This window comes from Stegodyphus dumicola, chromosome X2 (genome assembly GCF_044657685.1).
Source record: "Stegodyphus dumicola isolate Sdum_Otavi_A_Nest chromosome X2, ASM4465768v1".
Lineage (NCBI taxonomy): Eukaryota > Metazoa > Arthropoda > Arachnida > Araneae > Eresidae > Stegodyphus > Stegodyphus dumicola.
In genome coordinates this window covers 204,124,453-204,133,131 of record NC_140781.1, presented here as the reverse complement: position 1 = coordinate 204,133,131, position 8,679 = coordinate 204,124,453, and the positions used below count along the sequence as shown (strand labels likewise).

Genomic DNA, 8,679 nt, shown 5'->3' with positions numbered 1-8,679 from the left:
CCCTATTTTTCTGTTATGACACTACACATTTGCCATCTGTATGTTCTGTTACTTTTAATTCAGCTGGGCAATATGCATTTATTTTACTGCTATCAAGGATTTTTAAGTGACGCAAACCTTTACTTTCTGATATAAAATTTCCTGAACAGTGGCATTACACCATGTATATTAAATATGCTTACTCCATAAGAAATTTTGACTTCGTATTATTTTCAATTTCTGCCTTCCATGCCAAAAAATCATCAAATGAATTAAATTCTAGCTCAGTATGATTCAAATCAACATCATAAACATTACTGAAATGAAATATTATTTCTCGCTTTTCAAAATTAGCATAACATACAGGACACACATAGTTACCTGTTAGAAGTATGAATTTTATTTTGATGATATTTCCAATTTTTTAGGTCACTAAATTTCAGATAGCAGTCCTCACATTTGTAGCTTGGTGATCGACCACTTTTTAAAGAATCATTAATGTAGTATTATTGGAGTGTAATGTGTTGGTATGCCGTTTCAACGTTTTTAAGCAATCAGAGCATACAAAATTATTCTCAGCCACACTAAAATTATTTGCACAATCAACCATACTATTAGAACTTAGTTTTCAGAGACTCAATTAATGTAGTATTATTGTAATGAAATTTATATGCATGGCGTTTTAAATTGTATCTATAGTTGAAAGTTTTAAGCAATCACGGCAAACAAAACCACTCTCAGCTATACTAAAATCATTTGCACAATGAACCATATCACTCACAACACAATCAGAATTATCAGACATACCACAATTGAAATTATCGCACACGGTTATTCCTTCCTGATTTTGATACGATTTAGAATCAAAAATACCTTCTGAGGCGACAGAAGTATTTGGCCCTGAAATGGGCAGTTTTTCTTGATTTTGTGCAGAAGATATAATAATCGAAGCAAAATAAAAAAGAGAACTGAATCAGCGATCACACGCTACCACAGCAGTTAAAGAGCAAAATCAATAATAGTAAATACGAGGCGCCTTCAGGAAAATAACGACATGCGCAGTAACCTGCGCAGATGTTCAGGGAGGAACCAGGAGGAAACTAGCGTCTGAGGGGCTAGACGCTTGTAAGTTCCAACCATGGAGGTAGGAAGTAAGAAGGAGTCGCCCTAAACAAGTTTCTCCGTACCCTGCTCTGAAACACCGGCGATCCCTACGTGGTGACCAAAACATTGGGTCATTTACCATTGAGTTCTATGGGATTTGACGCCTTCGGGTGTAAATATTTCGTAATTACGTCGCAAATATACATATAAATGTATATATTTTCTTTTTCTACAACACTTCAGGGTCCTAAGTATGTGAAAACAACATATTTTTAAACAACATTTCATTCTGAACGGAATTAAATGCTATACTTTTCACAGGACAGTTTTCTCAGAATGGTTTAATTTGAATGAAATATTTTCACAAGTTTTCGTTAATTACATTAGAAAAAAAAATTAAGGTAATTCGGTTTTATTCGGTTAAGGTACAAAAATTAAGATCAAAGTTTATTGTATTATTAATATTAAAATTATGCATTATTTCTTTTCTATTTATAGAGCTTCTTCCTAAAATACTTTCTTAAATATGACATGATTTTTTGGCTTCTTTTAAATCGAAAAATGTAAGTCAATTTATAATTAATGCTTTATTCGGTTCATTTTAAATTAGAGAATTATTAGGAATTAAATAGTATTTGACTTTCTCTGAACATTTCTGAAAGGGAATAAAATAAGTTTTTTTTTTTTAAGTATTATTTAAAACTTGTAACTGAGTTATTATAAAATGTAAAGTGAATAATTCTTTTAATTATACTTATCAGATTTTTTTTTACCCTTCATTTCAACAATACATATTCCAAAACTCTTTATTACGTTCTTAAGTGCGCATCTCATAGCATTTGCTTTACAATACCTTTTAACAGATTGCTTTCCAATACGAACAATTCTTGCTTAAATAGTTTGTTAACGTATTTGTCAACAGGATTTCAGTTTATGTTTACAATTCAATATTAAGGTTATTATATATTTAGATAACATTTATAATCATTATAAATTAGATACATTTAATTATTAGATTTCTTCACAGTACTTTCACAGTTGTTTATAAGTGAATAAATTCTTCATTTCAAATACATTTATAAATAATTTAATGAATATGTAAGTATTTTGTCGAAGGCAGATACATGCTTTTTGCAAGCACATGCATAAATACCCATACATATTTCCTATTTATCATTTCCGGCATGCGCAAATCTTTAATTTCTGTGCATTCACTATATTTTTCGTCTAAAGGAATTTACACTAATTTAGCATACACCCGAAAGTTTTACATAAAAAATATATATGAATATAATTTGAATGAAAATTATAAGTATTATTTTTAATACCCACTCAAAGGTAAGTTTTTCTTCAAAATTCCTCCACAATGGCATCTCTCTCTTTAGGCAGATAGCCCTTGCATGCGTTACTCTATTTAATAAAATCTTAATCTGACCTATGTGCCTAATTACAAATATTTTAACATACATAATTTTATATTTACATTTAGCCATCAAGTTTCAAACTTTTTAAATCTTCTAGAAAATAAATTTTGGCAGATCTCTTTTAGCAATTTTCTTAAAATCTATATTTTTGTAGTGCAACAGCTTAGAATTTTATAAAACAAATTCATAATCAAAATCGCTGTTGTTAGTTATCGAAAAATAACCAAGATGTGATTTTTGCGTAAATGTCAGTAAACTATACAAATTGCTATTATCCATTACACTATGAATGTTTCTTTCATGCGAGAGTGTCCGTTTTTCGATTTCTATGGAACTGTCGTGTGTCGAAATACTATCAGAATCTTGTCAAGCGAGCTTCTGAATGTAAACAAACAACACCCCGTCTGGTGACCCAAGCTTCAGAGCAGTGCTTCACTTCTAGCGCGTAATGGCCCCTCCTCCCTTTCTTACCTCCATGGTTCGAACAGGTTTGCCGGAAGCTTTATGGTACCATTTTTTCCCTCCATATTGACGGATCAAGTCGGATATCAATAAATCAATCTGCGATATGGATAATGCAAGTTCAGCTAGTGAAAGTGAAACTTCACCTAATATTTCATCATTTCCCAGGTAAGCGTTATTTCTAACTTTTTATCATTAAACTTTGAATGTAGTAAATAACATTTTTTAGTGGTAGCTTTTTATTTCCATGTTGACCAAGCAAAATTTTATCTAAAGATACGAATCATGCAAGTTCTGTAAAGAGATTTTTCTACCTCGCATTGCAGGTATAACATTTTTATTGCCAATACTTTTCAAATTTCTAAATGTTAGAATCTGTGAACTAATAATTTTAATTAATGAAATGTAGAATATTGAAGGCCTTAAATGTAAATTAAAAACCTTTCGGTAAAATCCTAGTATACGGTGCAGGCTTGGCGCGATTTTGAAAATTATCGCCAACACCAAACATGATCCAAAGAACGTCTATATATAAACTATAGTGTATAAGTGTATATACATTGTATATACACTATATACATAGTATATACTATGTATAACTATATATATTCTTCGAATGACCCGTTTACTACTCATCGTATATGTCCCGTTTTTCAAATCCCGTGTGCACCGGATACTAGGATTAAACCAAAATCGGAATCTTAAATTAGATATCAATGAAAAAATTTCAAAAATGAATATAATTTAAAAAATGTAATCGGTAAAATCCTAGTATACGGTGCAGCTTTGGCGCAATTTTGAAAATTTTCACCAACACCAAAATGACCCGTTTAACAACTCATCGTGTATGTCCCGTTATAAATTCGCCATTATTATAAATTCGCCAAAAGTAGCCAAATCCCTTGTGCACCGGATACTAGGATTAAACCAACCTTTCTTATGTTTAAAAAATAATTTCTGATTAGTGTTATGGAAATCTTTAAATATTATTTTAAATGTAGCCTTATATAGTGGCACTTAAAATATACTTGCAGCAATTTTCACATTTTATATGATATTTTTTTATTTTATCAGTTTCTATAAAAATGCAAATTCAAAGCATATTATTTTTTCATTCGTAATGTGGAGTGATCGACTAATTTATTTTATATCTCTTGCTTAGGAAAAGGAAAGCAGCTACCAAAACATGATATAGATGTTTTTGTTGTGGTACAACATCTTGGAAAAATCCAGAGAGAAGATTCTTCGGATTCCCTAAGGATCCTGTGAGGTAAGAGTTTGTAACTTATATTTACATACACGCATAATTTATAAATATTTGATTATTATATCATTATCATATCTTTGTCTAGTAAATATACATTATCAATAATTTCAGGTAGTAATTTATTTTGCAGTAACTACTTCATAAACTATCTCTAATTTTAATTTTACGACCACCTAAATCAGATGGTACTTTGATTATTTAATAAAAATTATTGTAAATAATAAACATTAATGAATTAGCATTCTAATGTGTAGCCAAATTTTCATTAAAATTACTTCATTTAAACGATGCTACATCTTCACTAGCAATAAATTCATTAAATCAAAGAAAATGAAGTTACTCTTTTCTGTTTTTACAGGTCAAAACAGTGGGCTGCTGCCTGCAATAAGGATCTGCTCAGCAAATCTGCATATGAATTATACAAAAAAGGAAAAGTGCGTTCTATACACTTCACTGAAAGTGACTTCCGTACAACCAAATTCCGTTACCTACATTCCTGTGCTGTACCGAAGAAGTTAGGGCAAACAGGTAAATATGATTCTTTATACATTTATGTAAAATTAAATTTTATTCCTTGCGATAATGTAAGTTTTTATCTTGATTTATAATTTCAATTTTTAACTGTGCATTTCGTGTTCAATGAATCGGTTGTTTTTGTATGGTTTAGTGATACATCAGTAGCGCTGGATTCAAACCATTTATTTTTCATATGAAGGTTCATTGAGTAAAGAAAAATACTTTTCATGAATCCTAACAATGAAAATTAAATTTTTTCCTAATGACCATTTATCATTGAAAAAGCTTGTAAGCAGTTTGTTTTTTTGTTTGTAAAGTAAACTATTTTTCCCATAAAAATCAGTTGGAGGAATCAATGTCATTCTTAGATCACAGGTGATTACTTATTTAAAATTGACTACAGTACCTTGTGTATAAGTTCACAACTTAAAAAGCAATGAAAATCATTAACGAGCATTGCTGCTTCTGAGTTTTGGCATTTTTTTCCTTGCTGAACTAATTTTTGTGGCCCTTTAGTATTCCACATGTTTATTGAAAACGTCTAAACCCAAAACTAGAGGCATAAATATCATATCATTTTGTGATAAAAATGAGAAGATGGATAACTAAGAATCTTTTGTCAGTAAGAATAAGGGTTTTTTTTTTTTTTTTTTTTTTTTTTTTGTTTGTTAGGTGCACAATATTGGCTGATATTTTTTTATGTAGGGTTATATCCAGGTTATATTATCTTGCTGGGGCAAGAGGGTGCACAGCATGTAGGTGGCCAGATTTAAGGTCAACAAAATGATTATCAAACATATCTCTGTAAAAAAGGGCAGCCAGTTTTAATTTGCACGTCAGTGGCCAACAGTTTAGAATCTGCACTGGGTCTATCACATTGTACTTAAAAATCTATAAACTAATATTTCAACTACAGTAACTCAGTAAAGAAAATTACAAGAAAAAAAAATCATATAAAATACAGAATCTTATGATAAAATAAAAAACAGCTCAAATAAATACAAGCTGTGTCAGTAATGGTAAGTAATTTAAGAATAAACAGAAAAGGTCTTCCAGAAATACTCAATACTGTAAAATTGTTAACTTATTAAATTGCAAATTTGTACTGTAAAGGATTATGTATTATGTTATATTTAAATGAAGTATTTTTTATATTTATTCTTATTAGATGATGAAAGTCAAAAGACCGTGGACGTAGTACATACTGAAACAATGTCACTGACTCAAATAGAAAAAACAGATGAGACTCAAGAACTTCCATATGTAAATGAGGACCAAATTAAAAATGTACTCCTTACATTTGTTAATACTATTATGTTTATAATTCATTTTCCAAATTTGGATTTTAATATACTATAATTTTGGAATTTTTTCATCTGATCTGTTGTATAAGTAAAATATAATAAATTTTACATCTCTCATAATATGTATAATCCCAAAATTCATGAAATTATTAAGAAACTCCTCAATCAGTTTTTTTTTATTTTAAATTTAGTCTGTGTGAGAAGCAATATCTTGAAATATAAATATGTATTAAAGTTATGTATTGAAAATTGTATGTTATGTATTGTATGATTGGAAAAAATTAATTAATTAAGAAAGTGATTTTATTTTTATTTGTTAAATTTTTCTGGGGAATTTTGTGTCTATTTTCTATTATGCTAATAATCAGTTTTTATATCATGTTCTAAGTGATTTATTGATTATGAATGCTAATTTTTTTAATGTGGAATAATAGTGAACCAATTACGTATGAATTTAGAATACTTCATGATTTTTAAGTTTATATGGAACTGGTGCTTTTAATTGCCACATGTGTTCTTTATATATTGAATTTTAAGTATGCAGATATTATGCATTTCAGGATAAATTTCTTGATGTAAATTTTATTCTTTGATAAATATATTTATTTATTGTGAAACTGAATACAATATTGGTTGAATCATCCTGAATGCACTAAATTTTTTTTATAAAATTAAAAAAAGAATAATCATTCATAACTAAATTCTGTGACCACTGATTTGTTTTTTAAAAAAGTAAAAAATAAGAGGACTAACAAGTATATTTCAAATATTATTAATAGCTATTATGCATACCAATTTGTCATAATAATGTAATATATTAATTCCATAATAATGTTTCTTTCATTAGTTCATTTAATAGTGTAGAAAATGATCAACTTATGTTATATTTATGTTTAATAATAGGATTAGGATTTGAGTCGCAGTATAAATATTCATTTACGCAATGTTGCACGTAATAAGTACTAAATAATACAGTCAGTGACTTCAGTAACCTATACAGATTAAATTTTTTTTAATGCAATTTAGGATTTTTTAATTTAAATAATACTGTTTAAACCTCTTGGTTGTAAATTTGGTTCTTCTTCTGCTTTATATTTCAATCATAATGCAGCAAAATATGTACATTCCTTGAGTGTAAATGTTGCTTTTATCGTATTATAACTCTTGCATATACACTGACAGGACAAAACATTATGGTGTTGGTGTATTTAATTATGGTAAAGCACACTAGGGCTATCTGCCTAAGGGGAGGAATGCCTTCGTGGAGGACTTTCTAAGGGAAACTGGCTCGTATACTTGTTACACATGGGGAAAACCACGAAAACACTTATGCAGCCAGCCCGTTCGCGGGATTCAAACCTCGTACCGAACTATCAGTGTTCAGCGACTTTACCGCTTGGCCGCTGGTGGGCCGACAAAACATTATGACCACTGAAAAATGTGGGACTCATTTTTCAGTGAACTCGAATGAGGCTCGAAACAAGTATCTATGAAACTGAACAACTGGTAGGTTTTCGCAGTCTGCCATTGTTAGTATTTATGCAAATTGGATAAATTACGCTGGAACCAGCAGTAGATGGTAAGATGTTGACACCCATGGATCATCAAAGAAAAAGGACTTTGGAGAGTAACAATGTAGATTATATTGTGAAAGGATTGCAAAACATTGTAACAATAGAAAACTTTAAGTAAAGAACATTTAAGTTTAGGACACATTAAAGAACATTATGATAAGCACAACAAAAACTGCTAGCTATTATTTTAATCTTTTAATAATTATGTTAATAATATGTGGTTTAGTAATCCTGCAAAGAGTTTGTAATAGAAAAAATTTATGAACAAGAATGTTTATATGTGAAATGTTTTGATAACAAGAAAAAATTTTCTTACATTAACAAATCAGTTAAGAATTTTTTTTTTTTAAATATTGCTTACTGCTCATTTAGATAATTAAATGTATATGTATTTTTTTGTCTGCAGTTAGAGAAAATCAATAAATAGAAAATATATTAAAATAAATTCTGGTTTTGTTTTTTTGTTTAATATTTAAGAGACATATTAAATCTGAGTGGAATTATAAAATATGTCGTATTCCTAAAAGTAATATCTGATTGTTTTAAGTATTATGGTTGCTAATTAATTAACATCACATAGATAGTTTTTAATGTTGTTTACTAGCAGTAATGATATTTCTGAAAAGCTTTCTTTAAAGTCTTGATAACGTATTAAACAAATGGCATAAGAAAGTATGTAGAAGTAAAGGAAGGGAGTAAAGTATATCATTATTTCTGTTATTAATTTCAGACTAGATTAAATATTAAAAATTATACTTGGCTGAATTATGTAGATAATTTTTCTATTGTTTACAGTTAGTAATTATGCTTCTGAAAAGTTTTTTAATTCACAGCTACAGAATACGTCAAACAAATTACATGAGGGGGAAATATGTACAGAAGTATAAAAAGGAGGAGTGGGCGCAAAGTCTAATATTAATTCTGCAATTAATTTCAGATTATATTAAATATTAGAAGTAAAAATGGTTGACATTACATATAGTTGCAGTAGTAATATTTCTGAGAATCTTTTTAAGGTCTGCATAATATATCAAACGAGGCATTCAAAA

General features: G+C 29.0%; 1 long non-coding RNA gene across 1 annotated transcript; it reads left to right on the top strand.

Moving 5' to 3' along the window:
* The first annotated feature begins 2,980 nt into the window (after nucleotides 1-2,980).
* Nucleotides 2,981-8,075, top strand: LOC146993023 (uncharacterized). Its single transcript, XR_015038939.1, has 4 exons — nucleotides 2,981-3,137; nucleotides 4,132-4,239; nucleotides 4,595-4,764; nucleotides 5,921-8,075. It is a non-coding gene; the product is annotated as an uncharacterized LOC146993023 (long non-coding RNA).
* The last annotated feature ends 604 nt before the right edge of the window (nucleotides 8,076-8,679 follow it).